The sequence below is a fragment of the Pipistrellus kuhlii genome, unplaced genomic scaffold, assembly GCF_014108245.1.
Source record: "Pipistrellus kuhlii isolate mPipKuh1 unplaced genomic scaffold, mPipKuh1.p scaffold_m20_p_3, whole genome shotgun sequence".
Classification (NCBI taxonomy): Eukaryota; Metazoa; Chordata; class Mammalia; order Chiroptera; family Vespertilionidae; genus Pipistrellus; species Pipistrellus kuhlii.
In genome coordinates, this window is record NW_023425529.1 from 92,012,705 (window position 1) to 92,026,199 (window position 13,495).

Below are 13,495 nucleotides of genomic sequence, written 5' to 3' on the forward strand. Positions count from 1 at the left end.
GAGAACAACTGTGAATGAGGTTAAACAGGCTTTTTACATTTCCTATATAAAGCCACAAGCTTTTTTAGGAATAAAAGATTATTCCTCTTTATTTGCCATTTTTTAAATGCAAAATATGCCGTGTGTGTGTGTGTGTGTGTGTGTGTGTGTGTGTAAGGATTGTAAGACCAGATGGGAGAGTGCTTATGTGAGGTGCATTTCTGGGACTAATAAGGTAAAACTGAGTGGGAAAAGATGGTAAGTGGAGGAAGAATGTGTTTCCCAATGGAGCATAACCTAATACTATCTCATTCATCATAGCATCCTCTATGCTGGGCACATTTTTGGTTTAGGGTTAAGTCAAAAGTCAGTTCTTTTATCTTGAATATTTGACAGAATCTATATATAATATTTACGTATCAATATCACATTCTTGGTTGTATTCAAGCAGCCTAAAGAGTGTGCTAAGTCCCAATAAGTACTTTATGAGGAAAATTGGCTCCACTATAACCATTAAAAAATAATTTAAGAAAACAACTCTCTTAATGTTGATTTTGTTGCAGAAGCTGTTTATTTTATAAACAGAGGCCCAGTGCACAAAATTCATGCATGGCAGCAGTCTTGTGTCCACATGGGGCAGCAATCTTGTGTTGGAGTGATGGCCAATTTGCATATTACCTCTTTATTATATAGGATGTTGTGTTTCAGATAAAATTAAGTGGATTTGAACATAGACAAAATTGTTATATTTTATGTTTTGAAATTTATATTAAAGTGTAAAATATGCAGAGATAAAAAAAAATGGCCTGCTATATTTGGTCAAACATTTAATTAATTCACCCCTAAAGCCTTGGCAGGGCCAGACCAAATGATTTTGCATGCCTTATACAGACCAAATCCTTCTCCATTTATATGCCTGCATTGGGACCACTTTTCATCCTCTTTAGCCCAGGCTTGGCTCTGAAATTCCATCATAGGTCTAGCACAACACAAACTGCTTCCTTCCTCATTTCCCTCGCTTCTCCCTCTCAATGGTCTCCATCATTTCCACAGGAACAATTTTAGAGTGAGTAATACAATTGAAAAAAGGGTGAGTGTAGAAAAGAAGACGGGTCTTTGGAGTAAAGAAATGTTCAATTTTTTTTGCTGAAACCAGTTTGGCTTAGTGGATAGAGCATCGGCCTGCGGACTGAGGGTCCCAGGTTCGATTTCAGTCAAGGGCATGTACCTGGTTGTGGGCACATCCCCAGTAGGGGATCTCATGGATGATTCTCCCTCATGGATGTTTCTAACTCTCTCTATTCCTCTCTGTAAAAAAAAAAAAATTATATATATATATATAAAGAAATGTTCAATTTTTTGTTCTGGGTATTGCTTATCTAGGTGTGTTTTAATTCACCAAGCTGTACACAGGTGTTGAGTCCTTTTATGCATCTATTTAAAACTCTTTTTTTGTTTGTGTGTGTGTGAAATATACATACATACATACATATATATATATATTTCTAATTGGGGTAAAATACACACAATATAAAATTTACTATCTTCATCATTTTAAGGGTACAATTCAGTTGCTCTAAGTATATTTACATGGTTGTGCAACCATCACCAGCATCCATCTCCAGAAATTTCATCTTGCAAAACTAAAACTCTTCCTAGTTACTGGTGACAGTTCTCCATCCTGCCAACCACTGTGAAAAGACAGAACGGACACATTTGCTCATTATATCTGAAATAATAAAAATTGTTATTCTGCCGAAACCGGTTTGGCTCAGTGGATAGAGCATCAGCCTGCAGACTGAAATGTCCCAGGTTTGATTCCAGTCAAGGGCATGTACCTTGTTTCCGGGCACATCCCCAGTAGGGGGTGTGCAAGAGGCAGCTGATCGATGATTCTCTCTCATCGATGATTCTAACTCTCTATCCCTCTCTTTTCCTCTCTGTAAAAAAATCAATAAAATATATTTTTAAAAAAATTGTTATTCTGAAAATCCACTTAGTGATTCTGTCAATAAAAACAATTAACCAACCACAGAACTAGTGATTTAAATTTAAGGACACTTTTTATTACTTATCTTATAAAATGGTTATTTTAAAAATATTTCCTTATTGATTTCAGAGAGGAAAGAAAAGGTAGAGAGACAAAAACATCAACGATGAGAGAGGATCATTGGTTGGCTGTCTCCTGAACACTGCCCTCTGGGAATTAAGCCCACAACCCGGGCGTGTGCCCTGGCCCACATCGAACCTGGGACCCTTCAGTCCATAGGCGACGCTCCATCCACTGAGGCAAATTGACTAGGGCTAAAATGGTTATTTTAAGTAATAATTTAGTCTAGGAAAGATACTGTTATAGCACAAACATAACATTTTAGTAAGAGTTTTGTAAATATTATAATCTAAGTTAACATTTATGTACCAAACATCTTTAAATATAGTTAGTACCAGAGAGAGGCCACTACTTTTAGTATGTTTCCAATTCCTAACTGACTATAAAAAGTTTTGTTAGGACGTTCTATAATGCAAAGGGGAAAAATCCTCTGGGCAATAAGAAGTATTCGCACGAGTAAACCTAAGCTTTTGTGGTATAATGTAAAATTAGTCAGAGAAGTACATTTTCTAACTTTAATGTTTACAACTGCTATTTTAAAGTTACTTAGACTACCCCTGGGATGAGGCAAGGACAGGAATGTATTGTAAGTGTATTTGCAGAAACATTTACCCATTGAAATCTTGCCATACTCTCATAAATTAATGTTACAAATATCTGAAGAAAAGGCTTAAAAGAAAAAATTTTAGAAGGATTTTATTCAGTAGTACTAGAGAATCAAAGGAAGTGTTAATAGGAGAGAGAAAAGCCTAAACTGAAAAGATATCTAATCTTGTTAGGTTAATTTCTTAAAAGTATGTCTGAATTGTATCTATAGTTCTTATTCTAGGTGTTCTTAGGTGAAAAATCTATGATCATTTACTTAAAGATTAAAGAAAGCCAGGGAATATCAGAATAGTCTGGCTTTCTCTTTTCCTTTTAAACTTAAGGTGTCTTTTTCCTGTCAATTTCATGGGGAGAAAAATAATATATCAGTAAAAATACAGGTGTTTTTTTAAAAAGTGAACCCTAGCTGTTTTGGCTCAGTGGATAGAGCATTGATTTGCAGACTCAAGGGTCCCAGGTTTGATTCCCATCAAGGGCACATGCCCAGGTTGTGGACTAGATCCCCAATGGGGAGCGTGCAGGAGGCAGCCAATCAATGATTCTCTCTCATCATTGATGTTTCTACCCTCTCTCCCTTTTTCTTCATCCCTGAAATTAATAAAAATACATTTTAAAAAATAAATAAAAAGTGAGTCTATAAATATTATTTAAAATTTAGAAAATGGATTTGGGTACTATGAATGTGGTGATATTAACTATTGCACAGTGTGCAATGCCATCTGGATGCCTGGGCTTCTATACTCAGGGATGGAAGAAAATAAATGTCTCATATACTGTAGATAAAAAATAACGTGTGTGAAGTTAATAGGTAAGGCATGAGAGTTCAAAAATAAGCTTAGGGATGTAAAGAAAATCTATTAAATTGAGAAGTGAATCATTTCAGTGAAATTTCCAAATAATTAACAGGTTAGAAAAAATAATATCTGGAATTTGGCCCAAAGGGAGAGGTGATCTCTGTTTCTCTTGACATTTGGACGTTTACAATGATGGATTGACCTTCTCAGTGGGAGGGAGAAGGAGCCCCACTTCAGGGTCATGGATCCCTCAAAGATGAGCTTTGTAAGATGAGCTTTCATTTTTCATAAAAATTGAAATTAGAACATCCACCTGCAGAAATCCCATAGGCACTACTGCAGAATTTAATTTCTGTTTAAATGACGGGTTTTTAGGAAAGTGAATCTAATTTTACATCCTACCCAGGCTCTACGTGGGCCATGTAGATTCTGGTCAACTGCATAATACTGGCCTCTTCATGACATCTACATACATATACACACACACACATACATACATACACATACACACACATATATATACATACATACACACACATACACACACACACACACACACACACACACACACACACATATATAAAAGCCAAATGACCAGAATGATGGAATGACCGAAATGACTGGAACAACCAGTCGCTATGATGCACACTGTGGTGGCCAACTGTCCTGATCAGGGCCCTGATTAGCTTCCAATTTCCCATGACCCCCCGCCCCCCGGCTGGCCTGTTCCCCCAGTTGCCCCCCCAGCCCCCGCCCTGATTAGGGGAAAGCCTGGCCGGCCAACCTCCCACAACCCCTACGCCCATCAACCAAACCCTGACTGGCCCCCATCAGGACCCCACCCATGCATGAATTCATGCACCAGGCCTCTAGTATAGGAATAAAATGCAATTTTATTTTTAAAATTTTTATTATTGAAAGTATTACATATGTCTCCTTTCCCCCCCATTTACTCCCTCCAGTTTACCCTCACGCCTCACCCCAGGACCTCACCTCCCCATTGTTTATGTCCATGGGCTATGAATATATGCATGAAAAGTCCTTGGTTGATCTCTTCCTACCCACCCTCCCCTGCCTTCCCTCTGAGGTTTAACATGCTTCTATGACTCTGGGTCTATTTTTGATCATCAGTTTATTTAGTTCATTAGATTCCACATATGAGTGATATTATCTGATACTTATCTTTCTCTGACTGGCTTATTTTGCTCAGTGTAATACTCTCCAGGTCCATCCATGTTCACAGGGAACCTGAGCACAGGCCAAGATCAAGGAAGGATCTGCTTGGCTCTGCCAGCTCCACTGGCTCAGCTAAGGCCCCTCTGCATTGCTTGGCTCCCCAGGGTCCAGCATGGGCCTGGCCGCAGGCTCTCTCGCAGGTATTAGGGGATTGAACTTTGGTGGCCATTCTAAAAGCTGAAAACGAGCTCAGAGCTCCCTTTGTGAGTGGTGATTTATTGCAGGAATGGGGCAAAACTGGAGTGCCTGGTTGCTTTAAAATCCCCATGGAGCAGTCTCCACCGGCTGCTTTCATCAGGGCTGAGATCTGTTCAGATTAGCAGTCTGCCTGCCCTGGAGAGTTTACCTGTTCAGGTGGTAGTTTTGTAGACTATTTTTTTTAATTGAAAAATATTACTAGAGAAGGCCTTCAAATATTTTTTATTGTCTATGAGAAGCATAGGGGTAGATTCTGTTTATATTTTTATATTTATATATATAAATATAGTATATATTTTAAATTTTTTAATGGATTTTTAAGAGGAAGGGAGAGGGAGATAGAAACATCAGTGATGAGAAAGAGAATTATTATTTTTAAAAATATATATTTTATTGATTTTTCTTACAGAGAGGAAAGGAGAGAGATAGAGAGCTAGAAACGTCGATGAGAGAGAAACATTGACCAGCTGCCTCTTGCACACCCCCTACTGGGGATGTGCCCTCAACCAATGTACATGCCCTTGACCAGAATTGAACCTGGGACCTTTCAGTCCGCAGGCCGACGCTCTACCGCTGAGCCAAACTTGTTTCAGCGAGAAAGAGAATTATTGATTGGCTATCTCCCTCACGCCCCACACTGGGGATCGAGCCCACAACCCCAGGCATAAACCCTGACTGGGAATTTAACTGTGACCTTCTGGTTCATAAGTTGGTGCTCAACCACTGAGCCATGCCGGCCTGCCTGTTTATATTTTTTATCACAAAAGAACTAAAAGTTCATAATACTTTCAGTTTGTTTATGGTATTTCTGGGATAATAAATGGAAATATTATAGAATATTACCATCATCTTTCACTTTTCTTTAATATATAGAGTTAAAATTATTTGCATTAAGAAGTAAATACAGAAGTATATAAAGTCAAAAGTGGGAGTCCCATTTCTCAGCTATGCTTGGAAGTATCAGCATGAAACCTCAGTGAATTTCCTTCGTCTTTTCTTTGCCATTGAAATAGTTTCTTCTGAGGGCCTTGAGGAACACAAAGCTAACTCATGAAAGATGGCAGGCTTTTGCCAGGAAAATACCGGAGACTAGTGGTTAGTTTGGCTTCTCCCATTTCTTTGAGAAGCTGAGTAACCAACCCATCCAGGGATATAAGCCACTGGTCATGTGACTAGGTCACCAGTCTCTCAGACTTAAGGGCCAGAGTGGAACCCAGAATGATGGAGAGCTGTTCACTGCTGCCACCTGCTGTCAGCAAGGGTCACCGCAGGTGCTGCCTGCTCCCAGGCCCCTGGGACTCCCTCAGGATGGCAGGGCCCAGCCAGCACCAGCCTCTTTGGGACCCTCCTGCACCTGCACTGGCACACCCTCCCTCCACAAAACCTCACCGCTTCATTGCTCTGGAGTTTGTATTTCCAAATGTAGCTATCTAGCCATTGTTGCTTTGTTAGGGTAACCATAAAAATGAAAAACAAAAAACATACATAAACATACACTACTTCCTCTCAAAAGAGGTATAGTGAGCGATATTAGCTGTAATCTGGTTACAGTGAATGGCCTGTCACCAGGTTCCAAGGTAGGTTTTGTCCTCGGGTTTCTATAAGCACTTCTGTCACCTGGGTTTTGGAATCTCACCATCTAGGCCTGCAAATGCCACAGTCCGATGATTTCTTGGTCATCACTCATCTGTGTGTGTGTGGGGAGATGACTTATTTTTAAAAGCATTTTAAATCATCTTATATAGCACAGCGACTCTTTAAAGAGTCAGTGTTATTTGGCTTTACTTCTCTTAATTGTTAGGGGGAAAATAACCTAATATATTCAATTAAAAAATTTCAGGTTTCTTATTAACTGTGATATCTACTATATATTTAGGGCAATTTTGAATCACAATATATATATATATATATATATATATATATATATATATATATATATATATATATATATATATATATTTAGGGCAATTTTGAATCACAATAACTCAAGAAAGTGTGAATTTTCCCATTTTCCCTGTGTTTTTCAAGAGAGAGACCTCAATATGAACAGATATTTGCACACCCATGTTTACATTGATTAAAGGTGGAAACAATTAAAGTGTCCATCATTAATGAAAGGATAAACAAAACATGGTCTATATGTAAGTGGCACGTTATTCAACCTTAAAAAGGGAGGGAGCCCTAGCCAGATGGCTCAGTTGGTTAAAGTGTTATCCCAATTCCCCAGGTTGTAGGTTCAATCCCCATTCAGGGCACATACGAGAAGCAACCAATGAATGCATAAATGAGTGCAACAGCAAGTCTATATTTTCCTTTCTCCTCTTCCTCCTCCTTCTCCTCTTATTCCTTCTACTCCTTCTTGTTCTTCTCTCTAAAACCAATCAATAATTTTTTTTAAGGGGAATTCAAACACACTCTACAACATGCTTGAACCTTGAGGACATTGTACTATAATAAGAATAATAAGCCAGTCACAAAACAACCAATTCCACTTATATGAGGTACCCAGAGGAGTCAGATTCATAGAAACAGAAATTAGATGGTGGGTGTCAGGGCTGAGAAAGGGGGGTGGGGTTTAGTGTTGAGTGAGGACAAAGTTTCAGTTTGAGAAGATGAAAAGGCTTGGAGACAGATGGTAGTAATGGTGGCAGAACAATGTGAATGTACAAAATGCACCAGAACCATACAACAAAAAATAGTAAAATTTACGTTATGCATATCTTTCTACAATAAAAAGTTTGATAATGATTTTGTGTAAAGACTAGGAAAATTAAGAAAACAACTTTCGCCCAGCCAGCATGGTTGAGCATCAACCTGTGAAACAGGAGGTCATGGTTCGATTCCCCGTAGGGGGTGTGCAGGAGGCAGCCAATCAATGATTCTCTCTCAGCATTGATGTTTCTCCCTTTCTGGTCCTTCCTTTCTAAAATCAATTAAAAAATATATTTTTTTTAAAAAGAAAATTACTTTTTTACACTTGTCATAATTTGTATTTTCTAGATACAACTAAGACAACTAAGATACTTATCACATCGTTTAATTTTTAGTTGACAAGATTGCCTGCTTCTTATTTGACTTCAAGAAATATAATGTTGAGGATAATTTCAGAGGAAAACATATGTATATACACATATGTGAAGCTTTTTAGAGCTGAAATCTCAATTGTAGGAGCCATGTCTGTGTACTAGTAAGATCTCTAGGGGGAAAAAGAAAAAAGAAAAAAAAAGGCAGGCCACCTTGCTACTCTCTGAGCCAGGTGCCTCTCCAACAGGTACGGAGGCACTACTCTCAAACTTTCTTCTCCTTTTTATCAACCACTATGATATGCTTACTGAGAGCGCCCCCTTGTGGTTATTTCTGGAACTGCTACTCAGGGCCACACGATCTGAATAGTGTCACTATGCTTTGTAAACATGATTCAAGTCCAAGAAATATTTGTTGAATACCTGTGTCTTTCCTACATGTGGCAGCCCAGAGTAAATGCAGTCTTCTCTGAGGTCATGCGAGAGAAGAATTTAATGGTTCTTTTTTTTATTATTTTTTTTATTGATATCAGTAAAAAGGGAGAGGGAGAGAGAATAGTTGAAGGATTGCCTCTTACATGCAGCCCTAAATAAAGATTGAGCTTGCAACCTGGGCACATGCCCTGACCAGGAAATCAAACTGTGACTTCCTGATTCATATGTCTATGCCCATGCTGGTGGGCTTTGTGCACATTTTCTTAATACTGTCCTATCATTTTTTTATATTCTTGTGATGATTTAACCTGAAAGTTCAGAAATGACAAACTTCATCTTATTCACTTAATCCCATATTTATCGGCATAAAATAATCTTTGCATAACATATTTGCATACCAGTTTGGTTTCTCCATTTCTTGGGTTAGCCTTTTCTACCCATATTTTAACACTTATTTTACTTTTAATTTCTACTTTCATACATTTTTACCTTATTTGTTCCTTTGACAAAACTGTTTATTTCCCCAGGTGCCAGTAGGAGGCAGAGGCAACATAAGTGGGCAGTAGGGGGATATCCTACCATATTTTAGCCCCGATCACCAACCCTGAGAGCTGCCCTGACCTCCTCCTCAGTTCCCTGAGTCGACATGAACCTTAAGCAGGACAAATTTAACACCTCTTTGACTGATGTGTCCCGGCTTACCTGCCCACCAAGGGACCTTCCCCATCAGCAGCTTGACCTCCATGGCCATCTTGACCATTCCCACTGCTGTGCAGGCTGTTTAAACTGCTGGGGAAAAGACCCCAGGCCCAAAAGCAATTGATCATTGATAGGCTGCCTCCTGCACGCCCCACATTGGGGTTTGAGCCCTGGAAATGTGATAGGAAAATCTCTCTCACCTGGAGTCTGCTTTTGCCTTCTTCTTTTCCACATTTATCCTTTCTTAGCAGCTCACGGTTATCACCAGTTCATCAGTCCCTGGGCCAAAGCATGGATGGCCAGTGGCTTACTGGCAACATGTGGAAAACGTGGGTCTGCCCAAGTTTTCTTACTTCTCCACAATCACCACAGCTCCGCGCCCCCCCCCCCCCCCCTCAGTTTCTAGGCCCCTGAGAGTGGAGATCCAGGAGCTCACCCTTGGTAAACTGTCTGAGCAAACAGGTGCTGAGTCAGTCTCATCAGAAGCATCAGAGTTAGAGGCTCCATGGGACTGAGATGTATAGACCCTGAGACAGGACACTAGCATCTCAGGGGCCTTCTGGGCTCCTTTACTGGGTGTTTGAGAGTTAAAACTCTCACCAAGTAATCTCTGTAAAAGAGAGGGGTCATTCATCCACCTGAAATGAAGCTATGAAGGTGCAGAGGATGAGGTATGGCAACTTTCTCCAGTCCACTTCTTTCTTTAGAAAGGCCAGAAAATGTGAAGCAGCCCAAACATACAGGGACAGAAATTTAAAACGTTGGTAGGAAGGTCTCAGGTGGTGGAAAAGTTTCCAGCAAAAAATGTTTGAACAAAAGCTGGACCAAGACCTGTTTCTGCCCATTCAAAAGTGGGCACCAAACAGACTTACATTAACGACTTGATTGCCCTCTTTGGATCCTTTTCTCTCACTTATAAGAGGAAGTGATAGAAAAAGGGAAATATTCACGGTTCCTGAGGTTTTGTGGAAAACTGTTCTTAAAATAAATATTATCTTTTTACATGTATGTGGAAGATCTTCAACTGTTGGGCATTCACACAATTTCTGAATAAATGTAGAAAAATATCTACACTGACTATATAAATTTTTTACTTACTTAATTTTTAAATAAATCTTTATTGTTCAGATTATTACAGTTGTTCCTCTTTTTCCCCCCATACCCGGTTTCCACCCCACCCTCTGCCCTTATCCCCCTCCCCCCCACTGTCCTCATTCCTAGGTGTACGATTTTTGTCGTCTCTTCCCCCCCACACACCCTTTCCCCGCCCCGAGAATTGTCAGTCCACTCCCTTTCTATGCCCCAGATTCTATTATATTCACCAGCTTATTCTGTTCATCAGATTTTTTTATTCACTTGATTTTTATTTAAAATTTTTTTTATTGTTTAAAGTATTACATATATCTCCTTTTTTTCCTCATTGACCTTCCCCCAGTGTCTTGTGTCCATTAGTTGTGCTTATATGCACACATACAAGTCCTTTGGTTGATCTCTTTCCCCGCCCCCCTCTTCCCAACACTCACCAGCATTCCCGCTGTAATTTGACAGTCTGCTCAGTGCTTTACTATCTCTACCTATGTTTTGGTTCATCAGCTTATAATGTTCTTTATTTTCCATAAATGAGTGAGATCGTGTGTTTTTTGTTTTTTTTTCATTGCCTGGCTTATTTCACTTAACATAATGCTCTCTAATTCCACCCATGCTGCTTCAAATGGTAAGAATTCCTTTTTTATAGCAGCGTAGTATTCCATTGTGTAGATGTACCATAGTTTTCTCACCCACTCATCTGCTGATGGGCATTTAGGCTGTTTCCAAATCGTAGCTATGGTGAACTGTACTGTTATGAACATAGGGGTGCATATATCCTTTCTGATTGGTGTTTCTAGTTTCTTGGGATATATTCATAGAAGTGGGATTACTGGGTCAAATGGGAGTTCCATTTTCAGCTTTTTGAGGAAACTCCATACTGTTCTCCAGAGTGGCTGCAACAGTCTGAATTCCTACCAGCAGTGCATCCTCTACAGCACTTGTCATTTGTTGATTTGTTGACGATTGCCATTCTAACAGGTGTAAGATGGTACTATATTGTCATTTTGATTTGCATCTCTCGGATTACTAGTGACTTTGAGCATGTTTTCATATGTCTCTTTGCCTTCCTTCTGTCTTCTTTCAAAAAGATTCTATTTAGTTCTGTTGCCCTTTTTTTTTTTTTTTTTTTTTATGGATCATTTATCTTCCTTTTGTTAAGTTGTATGAGTTCCCTGTAAAAGTTGGAGATTAAATCTTTATCAGTGATAACATTTGGAAATATGTTCTCCCATACAGTGGGCTTCCTTATTGTTTTGTTGATGGTTTCTTTTGCTATAAAGAAGCTTTTTATTTTGATGTAGTCCCATTTGTTTATTTTCTCTTTATTTTCTCAATCTTTCCATTGTCCTAAGAGCCGAATCGGTGAAGAAATTGCTTTGGCATATGTCTGAGACTTCTCTGCCTGTGGATTCCTCTAGTATTTTTATGGTTTCCCATCTTATGTTTAAGTCCTTTATCCATTTTGAGTTTATTTTTGTGTATGGTATAAGTTGGTGGTCTAGTTTCATTTTTTGCATGTATCTGTCCAATTTTCCCCAACACCATTTATTGAAGACACTGTCTTGACTCCATTGTATGTTCATGCTTCCTTTGTCTAATATTAATTGAGCATAGTGGTTTAGGTTGATATCTGGGTTCTGTATTCTATTCCATTGGTTTATATGTCTGTTCTTGTGCCAGTACCAGACTGTTTTGAGAACAGTGGCTTTGTAATACAGTTTGAAATTTGGTGTTTCCCACCTACTTTGTTCTTTCTCAAAATTGCTGAGGCTATTCAGGGTCTTTTTTTATTCCAGATGAATTTTTGGAGAGTTCTTTCTAGGTCTGTGAAATATGCTGTTGGTATTTTAATGGAAAATGCCTTGAATCTATAGATTGCTTTGGATAGTATGGACATTTTAATTATGTTGATTCTAATAATCCATGAACATGGTATGTTCTTCCATCTGTTTATGTTTTGTTTTTAGTGTCCTGTAGTTTTCCGTGTATAGGTCTTTTACCTCCTTAGTTAAGTTTATTCCTAGGTATCTTAATTTTTTTGGTGCAATGGTAAATGGTATTGCTTTTTTAGTCTCTGTTTCTGTAAGTTCACTATTGGTGTATAGAAATGCCATAGATTTCATGGCATTAATTTTGTATCCTGCTACATTGCCTAATTCATTTATTAAGTTCATCAGTTTTTTTTTTTTATGTACAATATCATGTCATATGCAAATAAGGACAGCTTTACTTCTTTTCCAATTTGGATGCCTTTTATTTATTTATTTATTTATTTTTGTCTGATTACAATGGCTAATACTTCCAGTACTGTGTCAAACAGGAGTGGTGAGAGTGGGCATCCCTGTTTTGTTCTTGCTTTTAGGGGAAATGGTTTCAGTTTTTGCCCATTGAGTATGATGTTGGCTGTGGGTTTGTCATATATGGCTTTTATTATGTTGAGGTATGATCCTTCTATTCCCACCTTGTGGAAAATTTTTATCAAAAATGGGTGTTAGATTTTGTTGAATGCTTTTTCTGCATCAATAGATATGACTATGTGATTTTTATCTTTCAATTGGTTTATGTGATGTATCAAGTTTATTGATTTACAGATATTGTACCATGCTTGCATTCATGGGATAAATGCTGCTTGGTCATGGTGTATGATCTTTCTGATATACAGTTGGATCCAATTTGCTACCGTGTTTCCCTGAAAATAAAACATCCTCCGAAAATAAGACCTACTTACAGGTTTCCTTCTGAGGGAAATATAAAGCATCCCCTGAAAATAAGACCCCCCTTGGGCTCTGACTTCTCTAAATACAATCTTTCTAACATGATTGCAATGGATGAAACTGTAGTGTTTGTGGGCCAATCATCTCAAACAACAATTGAACAGCGGGGTGCCTCCTTAGTGTACATTCCCTCCACTGCTTACGAAAGTGCACGTGTTTCTTGTATTTTGGCAATTTGTCTGGATGGCACTAAAATTCCACCTTTAATCATTTCTAAGGGCAAGAAGGAAAAGATTGAACGTGTTTTGGGCGTTTTTATTCTTGAAACTGAAAAAGCCTGGGCCACACAAGCAGTTATAGGGAATTGGGTCAATTTAATGCTGCCGCTTGTTATGCGAGGGAGCCAAAGAGGTCTGCTAGTCTGGGATGCAGCCAGCACTCACTGAGCTAAAGACATGAAGACATTTCTTCACAAAAGAAAAATAGATCAGATAATGATTCCCGCATGAATGACGGCCTATCTCCAGACTCTTGATATTGCAATAAACAAGCCATTCAAAGACAATTTGCCCATGAAAATTAATGACTACATTGAAAATAGAATGGAGAGAA